Genomic DNA, 21,792 nt, shown 5'->3' with positions numbered 1-21,792 from the left:
AATATATTTGCAGTAGATGCATTAGGCAAAGTTGATTGCAGGTTTTATCTAAGCAATACACCAAACTTTAGGATAGGAAAACTGTACCAATAGTGCGAATTGCGTCCATTAATGTCTTGCTTACAAACTAATTCAGGACGGATTTTATTTGATTCACAACCTCCTTAGAAATGAACACCATTTCTCTACTTGCATGTGTCTTGTAGAAAGATCTAAGAGCCATATATATATATATATATATATATATATATATATATATATATATATATATATATATATATATATAGATATATAGATATATATATATAAATATATATATAAATATATATATATATATATATATATATATATATATATATATATATATATATATATATATATATATATATATATATATATATATATATATATATATATATATATATATATATATATATATATATATATATATATATATATATATATATATATATATAGACGCTGGGGGCCTTCATTTGATTCCAAGTCTATGAAAGGATACTTTTACATTCAGAATGTGTGCATGGTCCTAAATTGTACTAGCGTTTTTTGCTGTAACCTAATTGTCGCTCACTTATGTTTTGTATGCCAACGCCACAACTTAAAGTCTTCCATCAGTATTCATAGAACTGTATGCCTGAGAATGTGCAGAAATGCATTTCTGCCTATCGAAACAAAAGCACACCTGATGTTTCTATCCAGAACTCAAACCTCAGTAAATCATAAAATAGGGAGTTGCAAAATTAATGCTAAAACAATTCTCTGGCAATCAAGAAGTCTAGTAAAAGTAATGCCATGAATGTCTTTCATCAGTACATTTTGGAATTAGAGCTACAATGAAATGATTTTGCAATATTATCAGCCTATTACAAACCCAGTTTGAAGTGAGACAGAAATGGGACTCGGATTGAATCTTGAAAAGGTAAATAAAAGTCAAACGGAAACTTGCAGAAAACATGGAAGTCAGACGATATTTTTCAATAGTAAATGGAAATCAGACGAAGTCTTGGAAAAGTATGTTTAGGTAGATTTCTGAACACAAGGGAATTCGACTGCTGTATTCCGAATTCAATACCAAGGTATTGTTATATTTATCTGAAAAGTCACAAACCGGTCTAGAACTGGACTATGCCAAGCGAAGTTCGGACAAGTGGCACATTGTTTCAGATTGTTCAAGACAGACTGAGCGTGTTGCCGAGCGGATTTATTTTGATCGAAACACTTTGGCGCAGAAACACTATCCATATTTTAAAGATACAAATGATTTCCTGGAAAAAACTGACCAAACTTACAGCCTCTTAAAACTGTATACTTGGAGAAATAAAGGTGTGCAACGGCCATAAATTACCATTTTTTACGTTAGGTGTATTGAGGATAGTTTCCTCGTTTGGACCCATGTGGAGGAAAAATAGTTTCCTGACTGGATATAACAACCAACATTCATCAATTAAAATTAAAACGAAAAAGAAAGGGAATAAGGAGTAGATTTCCTAAATTTGACATTATACAGCAGAATAAACTTGCAAACGGGAATAATCGGGCCATTAGGATATATTTAAAGGAGATTCATCAATTGTTACGTTAAATACCTTTCCTGTAAGGCATGGGTTCAGGAGCATTGTTAATTCCAAACACATATTTCCCACACGATTTTGCAACATCAACAAGATTTAATGACGCTTGTTCGATGTATTTCGAGAAATAAGTTGAAAAATCAAGCAAGTGGTTAAACAGAGACCTGAAGTTTTAAGAAGAATAAATATTCTCAACAAAACAAAACTAACAATTTCGTTTTTTGTTAGTTACATTTGACGTTCTTAGTTTTTCTCCTTTATATTCCATACAACTTTACAAAACAAAAAATAACAATTACGATCTATGTTGGTTTCAGTCCACGTTCTTTTTTTCTTTTACATTCCTTAAAAGCTTGCAAAACAAATGTAACAAGTACGTTCTTTGTTGGTTAAAGTCGATCTTTTTTTCTTTCTTACATTCTTTACAAGCTTACAAATTAAAACTAACAATTATGTTCTTTTTTGGTTTCAATCGACGTTCCGCATCTGCAAGATGACTTATTGTTGTTACAGCTCTGTGAAGATAACAATTCCAAAATGTTGCACCGTATAACTGTAAATATAACTTTATCAAGCATATTTATTCTTAATAGGGTTGTCAACTTTTGAAAGCTGAGGCTGATTGAAGTCCTGAAGATTGATCTCTGAAAGGTAAAGAAATGCAAGACAGGTTGATCATCTAGCCATCTACAACTACAAATATAACTTCCCAACATATGTCACATACACAACGAGAAAACACCGATATTATTTTCACCGAAAGCATAACTTAGGAAGAAAATTATAATATATTCAATTGAATTCGAATCGCAATTATGCGACTATTTATTTCAATTGAAACCTTTAAAGGGAGAGAAATCACTGGCCGCACATGGTGTCTGAAGCCATACACTGCATTATACTCCTCAGCAAGAGCAGAAGACCTCTTCCAGGACATGGTGATTATCACAATTTTTGCACGATCAGTTGCGTTCAAAACATTTAAAAGAACGGAAACCCTCTTCAAGCACATGGTACTTATTGGAAATGTAACACGTGCAGTTACATACGAAGCCAGTGAATGAACAGGAGCCGTGGTGATGCATAGTTATAGCAGAAACAGTTGCATTTGAAAATCCGAGAAACAGAATAAACTCTCTAGCCGAAGATGTTACCTACTTATGATATTGATCAAGTGGTAGTCGGTATTTATCACCTTCAGACACACACAATAAGAGAACGGGAGTAAAATGAAATTTGTTGATTTTGAAATAAGGACAGACCAAGTTTCATGAACATGTCTTACAATTTTAGAGCGAACTAACTGAAGACATTTTATTCTTAATTCTTACTGATTATATGGACAGACATACATTCGCAGAGTAAATGTGAATTTTTTTGAACATCAAAGTTTTCCTAATTTGACTTACTTGTTCATCTTTGAACTGCAACGATAAAACACTTAATTGACCATATGCCTTTTGTATGGTTTCGCTTTCTAACGAACCGAACACTTGATTGAAAATTCAGGGGTGAATATGCTTTGGCGCATCATCTTAAACTAGTATCATATACTTACTTTAAAACATAATCTGGACACTAGAATAGTTTTAAAGGAGGTTCATCAATTGTTACGTAAAATACTTTTCCAATAAGTCGTACGTTCAGGAGCATTGTCAAATTCCCAATACATATCTCCCACACGATTTGTAACAATCAACAACATTTAATGATGTTTGCTTGTTGCTTTTCGTGAAATAGGTTAGAAAATCAAGAAAGTGGGTAAACTGAGACTTGATGTTTTAAGAAGAATAAAGATTCTCAACAAGAAAAATCACAACCTACCAATTACGTTCTTTGCTGATCCCCGGTCGAGTCATACCAAAGACTTACAAAATGCTACTAACAGCTGCCTCGCTTCACGCTCAGCATTAAGAGGTTAGTGTTAGGACTGGTCCGCCTGGTGTCAGGATAATATGACTGGGTGGGACATCATGCTACATGTCTGCGGCATGATGCCCCAGTGCTAGACGTAACTATAATCTGTCGCACTGCGGACATCGTAGCGATATGACTGATAAATTATTAAAGCTACGTTAAAAATCCATATCACACACACACACACACACACGCACACGCACACATGTTCTTTGCTGGTTTTAATCGACGTTCTTATTTTTTCTTCTTTGCATTCCTTACAACCTTACACAACAAAAGATAACAATTACGTTATTTGTTAGTTTCAATCGATGTTCAGCATATGAATCAAAGTTTGCAAGAGAATATTTGTGTGAATATTTGTGTGATTTGCAACAACAATTTCCTGATGCGTTTCAAAGTTACACTTTGAATAGAGCTTACAAAGGAAATGAAAATATAAGGAGCATTTTGGGCGAGATCCAGTCTTCCGAGTATCGAGAAGCCTGGTTTTTAAAAGTGTAAATCGAATGGTAGTAAGTGGTGAATGTTTCTAATTAATTCAGACCTAGCAATTAACGTTAAAACAAGTGAAAATTGTAAAGTTGAAAATATAATTCATATGATGCGAAAACTGTTTTATGTTATGTATTGTTTAAACTGTATAAAGAGAATGCAGAGGAAACCAAAAGGCATTTAATTTATTTACTTTTAATGAACATTCTTCGGGACCTTTATGGTACATAGATTCATTCGCATCTATCTGTCTGTCTCTATGTATAACTGTATGTCTGTTTCAATCTCAATCCACTGTAAACCTGTCTGCCTGTTTGTCTGCCTATATGTCTATTGTATTGCCTGTTCAAGTATTTTGATTCTCTTGATGGGTATCTTCCTTCGTTGGAATGATGAAATATATATCTATATATCAATCTATCGATTGACCGATAGCTTTATCTGTCTATATATCTTGATGGGCATGCTCCTTTTTGAGAATGAGTACATTTCATACACAACTAGTAAAGTTTCAAAATCTTACTCTTTCGTCATCATTAAACTATTCAATTTGCTTCAGAACAAGAAGACAGAATAACTTCAAATTACTTTTGTTTTTACATTCATCGCCAGGCTTTCTTCTCCAGTTACTTGTCGATATTATGTCCAAATAATGAAGATAATGACCCAAATATAAGTCCTTATTCCAAGGACAAAAAAAAACTGTCGCAAATGACCAAAGGAAAAACTGATTTTAATGAATTTTAATCATTATTGCATAAGAAAAGAAGGAACTTAGTGTCACTATAAAGTGTTTTTTTTTCTCTTAGTTTTCTTTGACGATGGTGTTTTCTGACATATGTAATTGTGGTTAAGATTAGTCTTTCTTGTATACATAAACTGGTTCCCTAAATTCAAGAATGAAACTATGCAATCAAAACTGGCAGAAGTTAAATAATTATTAGCATACATTTTGATAAGGATGTCTAAAACAAACTTTTTCTGTATGGGTGTGGAGGTTAACTTTGTTCAGAGGAAGATAAGAGTGCAATGAAAAACTATGCTAATCCACTGGTCCATACAGTAGTTATATTTGTTCAAGAATTTCCGTACATCCTCTGAAGCTGAAGTCGTAAATGGGGTTCTGGGAAGTTAACTTCCAATTAATTGTACTTGACTAACTATATGAAAACCTATTTCAAGTTTTGGAGAAATGACAATTCACCAGCGTTTCCGAAATCAATCCGTCAAAAGTATTGCATTTACACGAATAATTGAAAATGAAATATTTCACTCATGGCTGTCCCGAGAGATTGCTTCAACCATTTACCAGGATACTACAAAATGAGTATTAACTTTCATTTCCAAAATGGTGGGCTCGTCCGGGATTTGAACCCGGGACCTCTCGCACCCAAAGCGAGAATCATACCCCTAGACCAACGAGCCTCACATGGGAAATAATCGTGCCATTATCCGCCTTTATATTTGTCCTGCATACGAGCCGTACCTTATCTACAGCTTGATATCAGTGCGCTGCTGTTACTCAGATCCTTGCACATGAAAAGATTATATCATAGATGAAACGTACATATTTCATTTCCTTGTGTACATTTCATGCACAAATAGTATTGTTTCGAAATATCAGTCTTTTGATATCATTTACTATTCAGTTTGCTTCAAAGCTAATCTCCCAAATCTATGAGACATACACATATAAGTCCTTCTTCCAAGGAGAAAAAACTGTCGCAAATGACCCATGATCAAACTAAATTTAATGAATTTTAATAATCTTTGCATCATTTAAGACCAGATGATAGGAAGGAACTTAATGTTCCTATAAAGTGTTTTCTTTTTCTCTCTTAGTTTTCTCTGAAGATTGTGTTTTGTAATATATGTAATTTATGGATGACATTATTCATTGTTGTATACACAGACTGGTTCTCTAAATTCAAGACCGAAACTATGCAATCAAGCTGATTGTTGTTGTGGGTAATAAATGAAAAGTAATTAGTTGACTTTGTTTAGACTAACATGCTTTAAGATAAAGTCGATTTCCGATGACGAAGACATATTTAGAATTAAAATGATATTTTATTTGCATGCTTCTAAATGAAATCCAACTCATCTGAATTTTACTGTTGATAATAATCAAGAGTTTCAGATCTACATAATATTAATTGCTGCCGATAGACCCTTGGACAATTCGTTGATCAAACAGCATTCTCCATTCGCCGGCGTCCCCGTTTGACACTTGGATTATGCATAAAGATGAATGCATGCTGATGTGTGTCGATGGAAGCCAAATTTGCCATTCTAGTCGACGGTCATACCATTAATTTGACAGTTGATTTTCACAACAACAAAAAAGATAATTCCAGTAGGTGGATTAGGCAAGGTTCGTTTTAGGTTCTCTCTAAGCAGCACATTCATCTTTCGTTAAAGATATGATAGGAAATCTGTACAAATATTATGAATTCGTCCATCAATATTTTGCTTAAAAACCAATTCCGGATAGACTTTGTTCTATTTACAACCTCCTTGAAAACGAATACCGTTTTCTACTAAAATGCATCTTGTGGATAGATGTGAGATGAAATTCAAGCAGACAAGACCTTTGAAGAGACTAGCAAGTGAGAAATCATGTGGCTGTCTCCAATTTAGAAAGTGCTTCAATCCAAGTAATCTACGCCGTTTCAGAATCAAATAAAGAGATGTGTTGTGTCGGTTTATTCTAACAGCATGCATTGTAACCCCATAGGCAGTCAATCAATAAATCAACGCCTACTGAATTAGATGACACAGACATGTAAATGACATTAGGCAGTTAAGGTAAAGACACGGTGGGGAGATAGGCCCTTACGAAGCAAGGGAATAATGTGCATCGGTGGTTCAGTGGTAGAATGCTCGCCTGCCACGCGGGCGGCCCGGGTTCGATTCCCGGCCGATGCAAATTTTTTTATATATAATTTTAGAATGTTTGCATAATCCAATATTTGTAATAACTCTTTTTGCCCTAGTCTAATTTTCCCTCACTTTTGTGTTTTATGCCAACTCCACAACTGAAATCGGAACAGTCCTTGAATCAGAAGCTTGGATGTCTCACACTGAGTGTCCCTCGCTTCCCGGAAAAAAACATGGATGTTGGTGCAAAACAGCTTTCCATTACAATGGGACAGATCCTTATCTTGTCTATAAGGAGTTTCTAATTGGAACTGTAGGAAGAGCGTAATAACCTTCATTTTTCAGTTAGAGGTTAATCTTTAAATCCGGATGACGATGCCTATCGCCCTTAATTATTTTAACACAAGAACATTTCAGTGTACTGAACGTGTTATTATCATTTACTTTATGACACTAGAATACTCTTTTAGAGATGTCTTCAATTTATTTCAACATTTATGTCTGTCTGTAAACCTCGTTTCACGTTTGACCTTCTCCAGCCAACTTTGACTCGAATTTCATTGAACTGATTTCAAATCCAGACTGAAAGGAATGATACTAAGTTCCCATTCACAATGTTTTTGTGTTATTTACAGATTACTGTATCAAACGATCATTGACCTCTCTCTCTCCCTCTCTCTCTCGCTCCCTCTCTCTCTCTCTCTCCCTCTCTCTCCCTCGCACTCTCTCTCTCTCTCTCTCTCTCTCTCTCTCTCCCTCTCTCTCGTTCGAAATCACACAAGAGTTCAAAGTTTATGCCTGCACAATGTCATATGTAGGAAAGTCATCATTGGAGATGTAAATGTTTAGATGATCAACCTGTCATGGGTTTCATTACATTTCAGAGGACAACAAATAGAACTATAATCAGCCTGCAATTTCAAAACTCTACAACGTCATTAAGAATAAATGTACGACATACTGTTATATCTACAATTACACCGTTTGAAAGATAAACTATATCCTCATGCGCAAACATGCACGCACGCAAACATACATATATGTGTAAACAACATACAATAATTTTTTTTTTAAAAGGCAAACTGTTATCTATACTGTATTTCTACTGTGTGATTGAAGTTTCTCCTTAATTGCGGGTAGGAGATTGGGCCTATCTGAATAATGTCTTTTTAATCAATAACATATTGAAGGCCTATTGTGTATATGGTTGTAGATTATAAAGTAAGATTATTAATTTTGTATGAAAACATCTTTATTTGGATTTGAGATCAGATCATTAGTTTTTCCTCAGGAAATCCTGGTGTACCAGATATTTGGCATGTTCTTTACTAAACCTTTAGTATTATACATGATCTTGCTGCCAGCGTTGAATATTATAGTAAACGAAACAAATATATTTGCAGTAGATGCATTAGGCAAAGTTGATTGCAGGTTTTATCTAAGCAATACACCAAACTTTAGGATAGGAAAACTGTACCAATAGTGCGAATTGCGTCCATTAATGTCTTGCTTACAAACTAATTCAGGACGGATTTTATTTGATTCACAACCTCCTTAGAAATGAACACCATTTCTCTACTTGCATGTGTCTTGTAGAAAGATCTAAGAGCCATATATATATATATATATATATATATATATATATATATATATATATATATATATATATAGACGCTGGCGGCCTTCATTTGATTCCAAGTCGATGAAAGGATACTTTTACATTCAGAATGTGTGCATGGTCCTAAATTGTACTATCGTTTTTCGCTGTAACCTAATTGTCGCTCACTTATGTTTTGTATGCCAACGCCACAACTTAAAGTCTTCCATCAGGAGATGGGGTTTCTCATACAGAATGTCCCTCGTTTGATGGATGCCCCGTGAATCCAAAAATCAAAAGCAATTATTTTGTCATTGAGGATGTATTAAACTGCATGCCATAGCATTCATAGAACTGTATGCCTGAGAATGTGCAGAAATGCATTTCTGCCTATCGAAACAAAAGCACACCTGATGTTTCTATCCAGAACTCAAACCTCAGTAAATCATAAAATAGGGAGTTGCAAAATTAATGCTAAAACAATTCTCTGGCAATCAAGAAGTCTAGTAAAAGTAATGCCACCAATGTCTTTCATCAGTACATTTTGGAATTAGAGCTACAATGAAATGATTTTGCAATATTATCAGCCTATTACAAACCCAGTTTGAAGTGAGACAGAAATGGGACTCGGATTGAATCTTGAAAAGGTAAATAAAAGTCAGACGGAAACTTGCAGAAAACATGGAAGTCAGACGATATTTTTCAATAGTAAATGGAAATCAGACGAAGTCTTGGAAAAGTATGTTTAGGTAGATTTCTGAACACAAGGGAATTCGACTGCTGTATTCCGAATTCAATACCAAGGTATTGTTATATTTATCTGAAAAGTCACAAACCGGTCTAGAACTGGACTATGCCAAGCGAAGTTCGGACAAGTGGCACATTGTTTCAGATTGTTCAAGACAGACTGAGCGTGTTGCCGAGCGGATTTATTTTGATCGAAACACTTTGGCGCAGAAACACTATCCATATTTTAAAGATACAAATGATTTCCTGGAAAAAACTGACCAAACTTACAGCCTCTTAAAACTGTATACTTGGAGAAATAAAGGTGTGCAACGGCCATAAATTACCATTTTTTACGTTAGGTGTATTGAGGATAGTTTCCTCGTTTGGACCCATGTGGAGGAAAAATAGTTTCCTGACTGGATATAACAACCAACATTCATCAATTAAAATTAAAACGAAAAAGAAAGGGAATAAGGAGTAGATTTCCTAAATTTGACATTATACAACAGAATAAACTTGCAAACGGGAATAATCGGGACATTAGGATATATTTAAAGGAGATTCATCAATTGTTACGTTAAATACCTTTCCTGTAAGGCATGGGTTCAGGAGCATTGTTAATTCCAAACACATATTTCCCACACGATTTTGCAACATCAACAAGATTTAATGACGCTTGTTCGATGTATTTCGAGAAATAAGTTGAAAAATCAAGCAAGTGGTTAAACAGAGACCTGAAGTTTTAAGAAGAATAAATATTCTCAACAAAACAAAACTAACAATTTCGTTTTTTGTTAGTTACATTTGACGTTCTTAGTTTTTCTCCTTTATATTCCATACAACTTTACAAAACAAAAAATAACAATTACGATCTATGTTGGTTTCAGTCCACGTTCTTTTTTTCTTTTACATTCCTTAAAAGCTTGCAAAACAAATGTAACAAGTACGTTCTTTGTTGGTTAAAGTCGATCTTTTTTTCTTTCTTACATTCTTTACAAGCTTACAAATTAAAACTAACAATTATGTTCTTTTTTGGTTTCAATCGACGTTCCGCATCTGCAAGATGACTTATTGTTGTTACAGCTCTGTGAAGATAACAATTCCAAAATGTTGCACCGTATAACTGTAAATATAACTTTATCAAGCATATTTATTCTTAATAGGGTTGTCAACTTTTGAAAGCTGAGGCTGATTGAAGTCCTGAAGATTGATCTCTGAAAGGTAAAGAAATGCAAGACAGGTTGATCATCTAGCCATCTACAACTACAAATATAACTTCCCAACATATGTCACATACACAACGAGAAAACACCGATATTATTTTCACCGAAAGCATAACTTAGGAAGAAAATTATAATATATTCAATTGAATTCGAATCGCAATTATGCGACTATTTATTTCAATTGAAACCTTTAAAGGGAGAGAAATCACTGGCCGCACATGGTGTCTGAAGCCATACACTGCATTATACTCCTCAGCAAGAGCAGAAGACCTCTTCCAGGACATGGTGATTATCACAATTTTTGCACGATCAGTTGCGTTCAAAACATTTAAAAGAACGGAAACCCTCTTCAAGCACATGGTACTTATTGGAAATGTAACACGTGCAGTTACATACGAAGCCAGTGAATGAACAGGAGCCGTGGTGATGCATAGTTATAGCAGAAACAGTTGCATTTGAAAATCCGAGAAACAGAATAAACTCTCTAGCCGAAGATGTTACCTACTTATGATATTGATCAAGTGGTAGTCGGTATTTATCACCTTCAGACACACACAATAAGAGAACGGGAGTAAAATGAAATTTGTTGATTTTGAAATAAGGACAGACCAAGTTTCATGAACATGTCTTACAATTTTAGAGCGAACTAACTGAAGACATTTTATTCTTAATTCTTACTGATTATATGGACAGACATACATTCGCAGAGTAAATGTGAATTTTTTTGAACATCAAAGTTTTCCTAATTTGACTTACTTGTTCATCTTTGAACTGCAACGATAAAACACTTAATTGACCATATGCCTTTTGTATGGTTTCGCTTTCTAACGAACCGAACACTTGATTGAAAATTCAGGGGTGAATATGCTTTGGCGCATCATCTTAAACTAGTATCATATACTTACTTTAAAACATAATCTGGACACTAGAATAGTTTTAAAGGAGGTTCATCAATTGTTACGTAAAATACTTTTCCAATAAGTCGTACGTTCAGGAGCATTGTCAAATTCCCAATACATATCTCCCACACGATTTGTAACAATCAACAACATTTAATGATGTTTGCTTGTTGCTTTTCGTGAAATAGGTTAGAAAATCAAGAAAGTGGGTAAACTGAGACTTGATGTTTTAAGAAGAATAAAGATTCTCAACAAGAAAAATCACAACCTACCAATTACGTTCTTTGCTGATCCCCGGTCGAGTCATACCAAAGACTTACAAAATGCTACTAACAGCTGCCTCGCTTCACGCTCAGCATTAAGAGGTTAGTGTTAGGACTGGTCCGCCTGGTGTCAGGATAATATGACTGGGTGGGACATCATGCTACATGTCTGCGGCATGATGCCCCAGTGCTAGACGTAACTATAATCTGTCGCACTGCGGACATCGTAGCGATATGACTGATAAATTATTAAAGCTACGTTAAAAATCCATATCACACACACACACACACACACGCACACGCACACATGTTCTTTGCTGGTTTTAATCGACGTTCTTATTTTTTCTTCTTTGCATTCCTTACAACCTTACACAACAAAAGATAACAATTACGTTATTTGTTAGTTTCAATCGATGTTCAGCATATGAATCAAAGTTTGCAAGAGAATATTTGTGTGAATATTTGTGTGATTTGCAACAACAATTTCCTGATGCGTTTCAAAGTTACACTTTGAATAGAGCTTACAAAGGAAATGAAAATATAAGGAGCATTTTGGGCGAGATCCAGTCTTCCGAGTATCGACAAGCCTGGTTTTTAAAAGTGTAAATCGAATGGTAGTAAGTGGTGAATGTTTCTAATTAATTCAGACCTAGCAATTAACGTTAAAACAAGTGAAAATTGTAAAGTTGAAAATATAATTCATATGATGCGAAAACTGTTTTATGTTATGTATTGTTTAAACTGTATAAAGAGAATGCAGAGGAAACCAAAAGGCATTTAATTTATTTACTTTTAATGAACATTCTTCGGGACCTTTATGGTACATAGATTCATTCGCATCTATCTGTCTGTCTCTATGTATAACTGTATGTCTGTTTCAATCTCAATCCACTGTAAACCTGTCTGCCTGTTTGTCTGCCTATATGTCTATTGTATTGCCTGTTCAAGTATTTTGATTCTCTTGATGGGTATCTTCCTTCGTTGGAATGATGAAATATATATCTATATATCAATCTATCGATTGACCGATATCTTTATCTGTCTATATATCTTGATGGGCATGCTCCTTTTGAGAATGAGTACATTTCATACACAACTAGTAAAGTTTCAAAATCTTAGTCTTTCGTCATCATTAAACTATTCAATTTGCTTCAGAACAAGAAGACAGAATAACTTCAAATTACTTTTGTTTTTACATTCATCGCCAGGCTTTCTTCTCCAGTTACTTGTCGATATTATGTCCAAATAATGAAGATAATGACCCAAATATAAGTCCTTATTCCAAGGCCAAAAAAAAACTGTCGCAAATGACCAAAGGAAAAACTGATTTTAATGAATTTTAATCATTATTGCATAAGAAAAGAAGGAACTTAGTGTCACTATAAAGTGTTTTTTTTTCTCTTAGTTTTCTTTGACGATGGTGTTTTCTGACATATGTAATTGTGGTTAAGATTAGTCTTTCTTGTATACATAAACTGGTTCCCTAAATTCAAGAATGAAACTATGCAATCAAAACTGGCAGAAGTTAAATAATTATTAGCATACATTTTGATAAGGATGTCTAAAACAAACTTTTTCTGTATGGGTGTGGAGGTTAACTTTGTTCAGAGGAAGATAAGAGTGCAATGAAAAACTATGCTAATCCACTGGTCCATACAGTAGTTATATTTGTTCAAGAATTTCAGTACATCCTCTGAAGCTGAAGTCGTAAATGGGGTTCTGGGAAGTTAACTTCCAATTAATTGTACTTGACTAACTATATGAAAACCTATTTCAAGTTTTGGAGAAATGACAATTCACCAGCGTTTCCGAAATCAATCCGTCAAAAGTATTGCATTTACACGAATAATTGAAAATGAAATATTTCACTCATGGCTGTCCCGAGAGATTGCTTCAACCATTTACCAGGATACTACAAAATGAGTATTAACTTTCATTTCCAAAATGGTGGGCTCGTCCGGGATTTGAACCCGGGACCTCTCGCACCCAAAGCGAGAATCATACCCCTAGACCAACGAGCCTCACATGGGAAATAATCGTGCCATTATCCGCCTTTATATTTGTCCTGCATACGAGCCGTACCTTATCTACAGCTTGATATCAGTGCGCTGCTGTTACTCAGATCCTTGCACATGAAAAGATTATATCATAGATGAAACGTACATATTTCATTTCCTTGTGTACATTTCATGCACAAATAGTATTGTTTCGAAATATCAGTCTTTTGATATCATTTACTATTCAGTTTGCTTCAAAGCTAATCTCCCAAATCTATGAGACATACACATATAAGTCCTTCTTCCAAGGAGAAAAAACTGTCGCAAATGACCCATGATCAAACTAAATTTAATGAATTTTAATAATCTTTGCATCATTTAAGACCAGATGATAGGAAGGAACTTAATGTTCCTATAAAGTGTTTTCTTTTTCTCTCTTAGTTTTCTCTGAAGATTGTGTTTTGTAATATATGTAATTTATGGATGACATTATTCATTGTTGTATACACAGACTGGTTCTCTAAATTCAAGACCGAAACTATGCAATCAAGCTGATTGTTGTTGTGGGTAATAAATGAAAAGTAATTAGTTGACTTTGTTTAGACTAACATGCTTTAAGATAAAGTCGATTTCCGATGACGAAGACATATTTAGAATTAAAATGATATTTTATTTGCATGCTTCTAAATGAAATCCAACTCATCTGAATTTTACTGTTGATAATAATCAAGAGTTTCAGATCTACATAATATTAATTGCTGCCGATAGACCCTTGGACAATTCGTTGATCAAACAGCATTCTCCATTCGCCGGCGTCCCCGTTTGACACTTGGATTATGCATAAAGATGAATGCATGCTGATGTATGTCGATGGAAGCCAAATTTGCCATTCTAGTCGACGGTCATACCATTAATTTGACAGTTGATTTTCACAACAACAAAAAAGATAATTCCAGTAGGTGGATTAGGCAAGGTTCGTTTTAGGTTCTCTCTAAGCAGCACATTCATCTTTCGTTAAAGATATGATAGGAAATCTGTACAAATATTATGAATTCGTCCATCAATATTTTGCTTAAAAACCAATTCCGGATAGACTTTGTTCTATTTACAACCTCCTTGAAAACGAATACCGTTTTCTACTAAAATGCATCTTGTGGATAGATGTGAGATGAAATTCAAGCAGACAAGACCTTTGAAGAGACTAGCAAGTGAGAAATCATGTGGCTGTCTCCAATTTAGAAAGTGCTTCAATCCAAGTAATCTACGCCGTTTCAGAATCAAATAAAGAGATGTGTTGTGTCGGTTAATTCTAACAGCATGCATTGTAACCCCATAGGCAGTCAATCAATAAATCAACGCCTACTGAATTAGATGACACAGACATGTAAATGACATTAGGCAGTTAAGGTAAAGACACGGTGGGGAGATAGGCCCTTACGAAGCAAGGGAATAATGTGCATCGGTGGTTCAGTGGTAGAATGCTCGCCTGCCACGCGGGCGGCCCGGGTTCGATTCCCGGCCGATGCAAATTTTTTTTATATAATTTTAGAATGTTTGCATAATCCAATATTTGTAATAACTCTTTTTGCCCTAGTCTAATTTTCGCTCACTTTTGTGTTTTATGCCAACTCCACAACTGAAATCGGAACAGTCCTTGAATCAGAAGCTTGGATGTCTCACACTGAGTGTCCCTCGCTTCCCGGAAAAAAAGATGGATGTTGGTGCAAAACAGCTTTCCATTACAATGGGACAGATCCTTATCTTGTCTATAAGGAGTTTCTAATTGGAACTGTAGGAAGAGCGTAATAACCTTCATTTTTCAGTTAGAGGTTAATCTTTAAATCCGGATGACGATGCCTATCGCCCTTAATTATTTTAACACAAGAACATTTCAGTGTACTGAACGTGTTATTATCATTTACTTTATGACACTAGAATACTCTTTTAGAGATGTCTTCAATTTATTTCAACATTTATGTCTGTCTGTAAACCTCGTTTCACGTTTGACCTTCTCCAGCCAACTTTGACTCGAATTTCATTGAACTGATTTCAAATCCAGACTGAAAGGAATGATACTAAGTTCCCATTCACAATGTTTTTGTGTTATTTACAGATTACTGTATCAAACGATCATTGACCTCTCTCTCTCCCTCTCTCTCTCGCTCCCTCTCTCTCTCTCTCTCCCTCTCTCTCCCTCGCACTCTCTCTCTCTCTCTCTCTCTCTCTCTCTCTCTCTCCCTCTCTCTCGTTCGAAATCACACAAGAGTTCAAAGTTTATGCCTGCACAATGTCATATGTAGGAAAGTCATCATTGGAGATGTAAATGTTTAGATGATCAACCTGTCATGGGTTTCATTACATTTCAGAGGACAACAAATAGAACTATAATCAGCCTGCAATTTCAAAACTCTACAACGTCATTAAGAATAAATGTACGACATACTGTTATATCTACAATTACACCGTTTGAAAGATAAACTATATCCTCATGCGCAAACATGCACGCACGCAAACATACATATATGTGTAAACAACATACAATCATTTTTTTTTTAAAAGGCAAACTGTTATCTATACTGTATTTCTACTGTGTGATTGAAGTTTCTCCTTAATTGCGGGTAGGAGATTGGGCCTATCTGAATAATGTCTTTTTAATCAATAACATATTGAAGGCCTATTGTGTATATGGTTGTAGATTATAAAGTAAGATTATTAATTTTGTATGAAAACATCTTTATTTGGATTTGAGATCAGATCATTAGTTTTTCCTCAGGAAATCCTGGTGTACCAGATATTTGGCATGTTCTTTACTAAACCTTTAGTATTATACATGATCTTGCTGCCAGCGTTGAATATTATAGTAAACGAAACAAATATATTTGCAGTAGATGCATTAGGCAAAGTTGATTGCAGGTTTTATCTAAGCAATACACCAAACTTTAGGATAGGAAAACTGTACCAATAGTGCGAATTGCGTCCATTAATGTCTTGCCTACAAACTAATTCAGGACGGATTTTATTTGATTCACAACCTCCTTAGAAATGAACACCATTTCTCTACTTGCATGTGTCTTGTAGAAAGATCTAAGAGCCATATATATATATATATATATATATATATATATATATATATATATATATATATATATATATATATATATATATATATATATATATATATATATATATATATATATATATATATACACAGACGCTGGCGGCCTTCATTTGATTCCAAGTCGATGAAAGGATACTTTTACATTCAGAATGTGTGCATGGTCCTAAATTGTACTATCGTTTTTCGCTGTAACCTAATTGTCGCTCACTTATGTTTTGTATGCCAACGCCACAACTTAAAGTCTTCCATCAGGAGATGTGGTTTCTCATACAGAATGTCCCTCGTTTGATGGATGCCCCGTGAATCCAAAAATCAAAAGCAATTATTTTGTCATTGAGGATGTATTAAACTGCATGCCATAGCATTCATAGAACTGTATGCCTGAGAATGTGCAGAAATGCATTTCTGCCTATCGAAACAAAAGCACACCTGATGTTTCTATCCAGAACTCAAACCTCAGTAAATCATAAAATAGGGAGTTGCAAAATTAATGCTAAAACAATTCTCTGGCAATCAAGAAGTCTAGTAAAAGTAATGCCACCAATGTCTTTCATCAGTACATTTTGGAATTAGAGCTACAATGAAATGATTTTGCAATATTATCAGCCTATTACAAACCCAGTTTGAAGTGAGACAGAAATGGGACTCGGATTGAATCTTGAAAAGGTAAATAAAAGTCAGACGGAAACTTGCAGAAAACATGGAAGTCAGACGATATTTTTCAATAGTAAATGGAAATCAGACGAAGTCTTGGAAAAGTATGTTTAGGTAGATTTCTGAACACAAGGGAATTCGACTGCTGTATTCCGAATTCAATACCAAGGTATTGTTATATTTATCTGAAAAGTCACAAACCGGTCTAGAACTGGACTATGCCAAGCGAAGTTCGGACAAGTGGCACATTGTTTCAGATTGTTCAAGACAGACTGAGCGTGTTGCCGAGCGGATTTATTTTGATCGAAACACTTTGGCGCAGAAACACTATCCATCTTTTAAAGATACAAATGATTTCCTGGAAAAAACTGACCAAACTTACAGCCTCTTAAAACTGTATACTTGGAGAAATAAAGGTGTGCAACGGCCATAAATTACCATTTTTTACGTTAGGTGTATTGAGGATAGTTTCCTCGTTTGGACCCATGTGGAGGAAAAATAGTTTCCTGACTGGATATAACAACCAACATTCATCAATTAAAATTAAAACGAAAAAGAAAGGGAATAAGGAGTAGATTTCCTAAATTTGACATTATACAACAGAATAAACTTGCAAACGGGAATAATCGGGACATTAGGATATATTTAAAGGAGATTCATCAATTGTTACGTTAAATACCTTTCCTGTAAGGCATGGGTTCAGGAGCATTGTTAATTCCAAACACATATTTCCCACACGATTTTGCAACATCAACAAGATTTAATGACGCTTGTTCGATGTATTTCGAGAAATAAGTTGAAAAATCAAGCAAGTGGTTAAACAGAGACCTGAAGTTTTAAGAAGAATAAATATTCTCAACAAAACAAAACTAACAATTTCGTTTTTTGTTAGTTACATTTGACGTTCTTAGTTTTTCTCCTTTATATTCCATACAACTTTACAAAACAAAAAATAACAATTACGATCTATGTTGGTTTCAGTCCACGTTCTTTTTTTCTTTTACATTCCTTAAAAGCTTGCAAAACAAATGTAACAAGTACGTTCTTTGTTGGTTAAAGTCGATCTTTTTTTCTTTCTTACATTCTTTACAAGCTTACAAATTAAAACTAACAATTATGTTCTTTTTTGGTTTCAATCGACGTTCCGCATCTGCAAGATGACTTATTGTTGTTACAGCTCTGTGAAGATAACAATTCCAAAATGTTGCACCGTGTAACTGTAAATATAACTTTATCAAGCATATTTATTCTTAATAGGGTTGTCAACTTTTGAAAGCTGAGGCTGATTGAAGTCCTGAAGATTGATCTCTGAAAGGTAAAGAAATGCAAGACAGGTTGATCATCTAGCCATCTACAACTACAAATATAACTTCCCAACATATGTCACATACACAACGAGAAAACACCGATATTATTTTCACCGAAAGCATAACTTAGGAAGAAAATTATAATATATTCAATTGAATTCGAATCGCAATTATGCGACTATTTATTTCAATTGAAACCTTTAAAGGGAGAGAAATCACTGGCCGCACATGGTGTCTGAAGCCATACACTGCATTATACTCCTCAGCAAGAGCAGAAGACCTCTTCCAGGACATGGTGATTATCACAATTTTTGCACGATCAGTTGCGTTCAAAACATTTAAAAGAACGGAAACCCTCTTCAAGCACATGGTACTTATTGGAAATGTAACACGTGCAGTTACATACGAAGCCAGTGAATGAACAGGAGCAGTGGTGATGCATAGTTATAGCAGAAACAGTTGCATTTGAAAATCCGAGAAACAGAATAAACTCTCTAGCCGAAGATGTTACCTACTTATGATATTGATCAAGTGGTAGTCGGTATTTATCACCTTCAGACACACACAATAAGAGAACGGGAGTAAAATGAAATTTGTTGATTTTGAAATAAGGACAGACCAAGTTTCATGAACATGTCTTACAATTTTAGAGCGAACTAACTGAAGACATTTTATTCTTAATTCTTACTGATTATATGGACAGACATACATTCGCAGAGTAAATGTGAATTTTTTTGAACATCAAAGTTTTCCTAATTTGACTTACTTGTTCATCTTTGAACTGCAACGATAAAACACTTAATTGACCATATGCCTTTTGTATGGTTTCGCTTTCTAATGAACCGAACACTTGATTGAAAATTCAGGCGTGAATATGCTTTGGCGCATCATCTTAAACTAGTATCATATACTTACTTTAAAACATAATCTGGACACTAGAATAGTTTTAAAGGAGGTTCATCAATTGTTACGTAAAATACTTTTCCAATAAGTCGTACGTTCAGGAGCATTGTCAAATTCCCAATACATATCTCCCACACAATTTGTAACAATCAACAACATTTAATGATGTTTGCTTGTTGCTTTTCGTGAAATAGGTTAGAAAATCAAGAAAGTGGGTAAACTGAGACTTGATGTTTTAAGAAGAATAAAGATTCTCAACAAGAAAAATCACAACCTACCAATTACGTTCTTTGCTGATCCCCGGTCGAGTCATACCAAAGACTTACAAAATGCTACTAACAGCTGCCTCGCTTCACGCTCAGCATTAAGAGGTTAGTGTTAGGACTGGTCCGCCTGGTGTCAGGATAATATGACTGGGTGGGACATCATGCTACATGTCTGCGGCATGATGCCCCAGTGCTAGACATAACTATAATTTGTCGCACTGCGGACATCGTAGCGATATGACTGATAAATTATTAAAGCTACGTTAAAAATCCAAATCACACACACACACACACACACGCACACGCACACATGTTCTTTGCTGGTTTTAATCGACGTTCTTATTTTTTCTTCTTTGCATTCCTTACAACCTTACACAACAAAAGATAACAATTACGTTATTTGTTAGTTTCAATCGATGTTCAGCATATGAATCAAAGTTTGCAAGAGAATATTTGTGTGAATATTTGTGTGATTTGCAACAACAATTTCCTGATGCGTTTCAAAGTTACACTTTGAATAGAGCTTACAAAGGAAATGAAAATATAAGGAGCATTTTGGGCGAGATCCAGTCTTCCGAGTATCGACAAGTCTGGTTTTTAAAAGTGTAAATCGAATGGTAGTAAGTGGTGAATGTTTCTAATTAATTCAGACCTAGCAATTAACGTTAAAACAAGTGAAAATTGTAAAGTTAAAAATATAGTTCATATGATGCGAAAACTGTTTTATGTTATGTATTGTTTAAACTGTATAAAGAGAATGCAGAGGAAACCAAAAGGCATTTAATTTATTTACTTTTAATGAACATTCTTCGGGACCTTTATGGTACATAGATTCATTCGCATCTATCTGTCTGTCTCTATGTATAACTGTATGTCTGTTTCAATCTCAATCCACTGTAAACCTGTCTGCCTGTTTGTCTGCCTATATGTCTATTTTATTGCCTGTTCAAGTATTTTGTTTCTCTTGATGGGTATCTTCCTTCGTTGGAATGATGAAATAAATATCTATATATCAATCTATCGATTGACCGATAGCTTTATCTGTCTATATATCTTGATGGGCATGCTCCTTTTTGAGAATGAGTACATTTCATACACAACTAGTAAAGTTTCAAAATCTTAGTCTTTCGTCGTCATTAAACTATTCAATTTGCTTCAGAACAAGAAGACAGAATAACTTCAAATTACTTTTGTTTTTACATTCATCGCCAGGCTTTCTTCTCCAGTTACTTGTCGATATTATGTCCAAATAATGAAGATAATGACCCAAATATAAGTCCTTATTCCAAGGCCAAAAAAAACTGTCGCAAATGACCAAAGGAAAAACTGATTTTAATGAATTTTAATCATTATTGCATAGGATAAGAAGGAACTTAGTGTCACTATAAAGTGTTTTTTTTTCTCTTAGTTTTCTCTGACGATGGTGTTTTCTGACATATGTAATTGTGGTTAAGATTAGTCTTTCTTGTATACATAAACTGGTTCTCTAAATTCAAGAACGAAACTATGCAATCAAAACTGGCAGAAGTTAAATAATTATTAGCATACATTTTGATAAGGATGTCTAAAACAAACTTTTTCTGTATGGGTGTGGAGGTTAACTTTGTTCAGAGGAAGATAAGAGTGCAATGAAAAACTATGCTAATCCACTGGTCCATACAGTAGTTATATTTGTTCAAGAATTTCCGTACATCCTCTGAAGCTGAAGTCGTAAATGGGGTTCTGGGAAGTTAACTTCCAATTAATTGTACTTGACTAACTATATGAAAACCTATTTCAAGTTTTGGAGAAATGACAATTCACCAGCGTTTCCGAAATCAATCCGTCAAAAGTATTGCATTTACACGAATAATTGAAAATGAAATATTTCACTCATGGCTGTCCCGAGAGATTGCTTCAACCATTTACCAGGATACTACAAAATGAGTATTAACTTTCATTTCCAAAATGGT

The 21,792-nt window shown here is 34.5% G+C and overlaps 4 non-coding genes across 4 annotated transcripts; 2 read left to right on the top strand and 2 right to left on the bottom strand.

Annotated features, from left to right (window-relative positions):
* Positions 1-5,357: 5,357 nt before the first annotated feature.
* On the bottom strand, positions 5,358-5,429 carry Trnap-ugg (transfer RNA proline (anticodon UGG)). The gene has a single exon. It is a non-coding gene; the product is annotated as a tRNA-Pro (tRNA).
* A 1,432-nt stretch (positions 5,430-6,861) lies between these two features.
* On the top strand, positions 6,862-6,932 carry Trnag-gcc (transfer RNA glycine (anticodon GCC)). The gene has a single exon. It is a non-coding gene; the product is annotated as a tRNA-Gly (tRNA).
* Positions 6,933-13,544: 6,612 nt separating this feature from the next.
* Positions 13,545-13,616, bottom strand: Trnap-ugg (transfer RNA proline (anticodon UGG)). Its single transcript has one exon. It is a non-coding gene; the product is annotated as a tRNA-Pro (tRNA).
* Positions 13,617-15,048: 1,432 nt separating this feature from the next.
* Trnag-gcc (transfer RNA glycine (anticodon GCC)) lies at positions 15,049-15,119 on the top strand. Its single transcript has one exon. It is a non-coding gene; the product is annotated as a tRNA-Gly (tRNA).
* Positions 15,120-21,792: the final 6,673 nt, after the last annotated feature.

The sequence above is a fragment of the Sinohyriopsis cumingii genome, unplaced genomic scaffold (genome assembly GCF_028554795.1).
Source record: "Sinohyriopsis cumingii isolate HCF-2022 unplaced genomic scaffold, ASM2855479v2 utg002482l, whole genome shotgun sequence".
Taxonomy (NCBI): domain Eukaryota; kingdom Metazoa; phylum Mollusca; class Bivalvia; order Unionida; family Unionidae; genus Sinohyriopsis; species Sinohyriopsis cumingii.
Note: the sequence above shows the minus strand (reverse complement) of the source record. Positions and strands in the feature narration are given on the sequence as shown.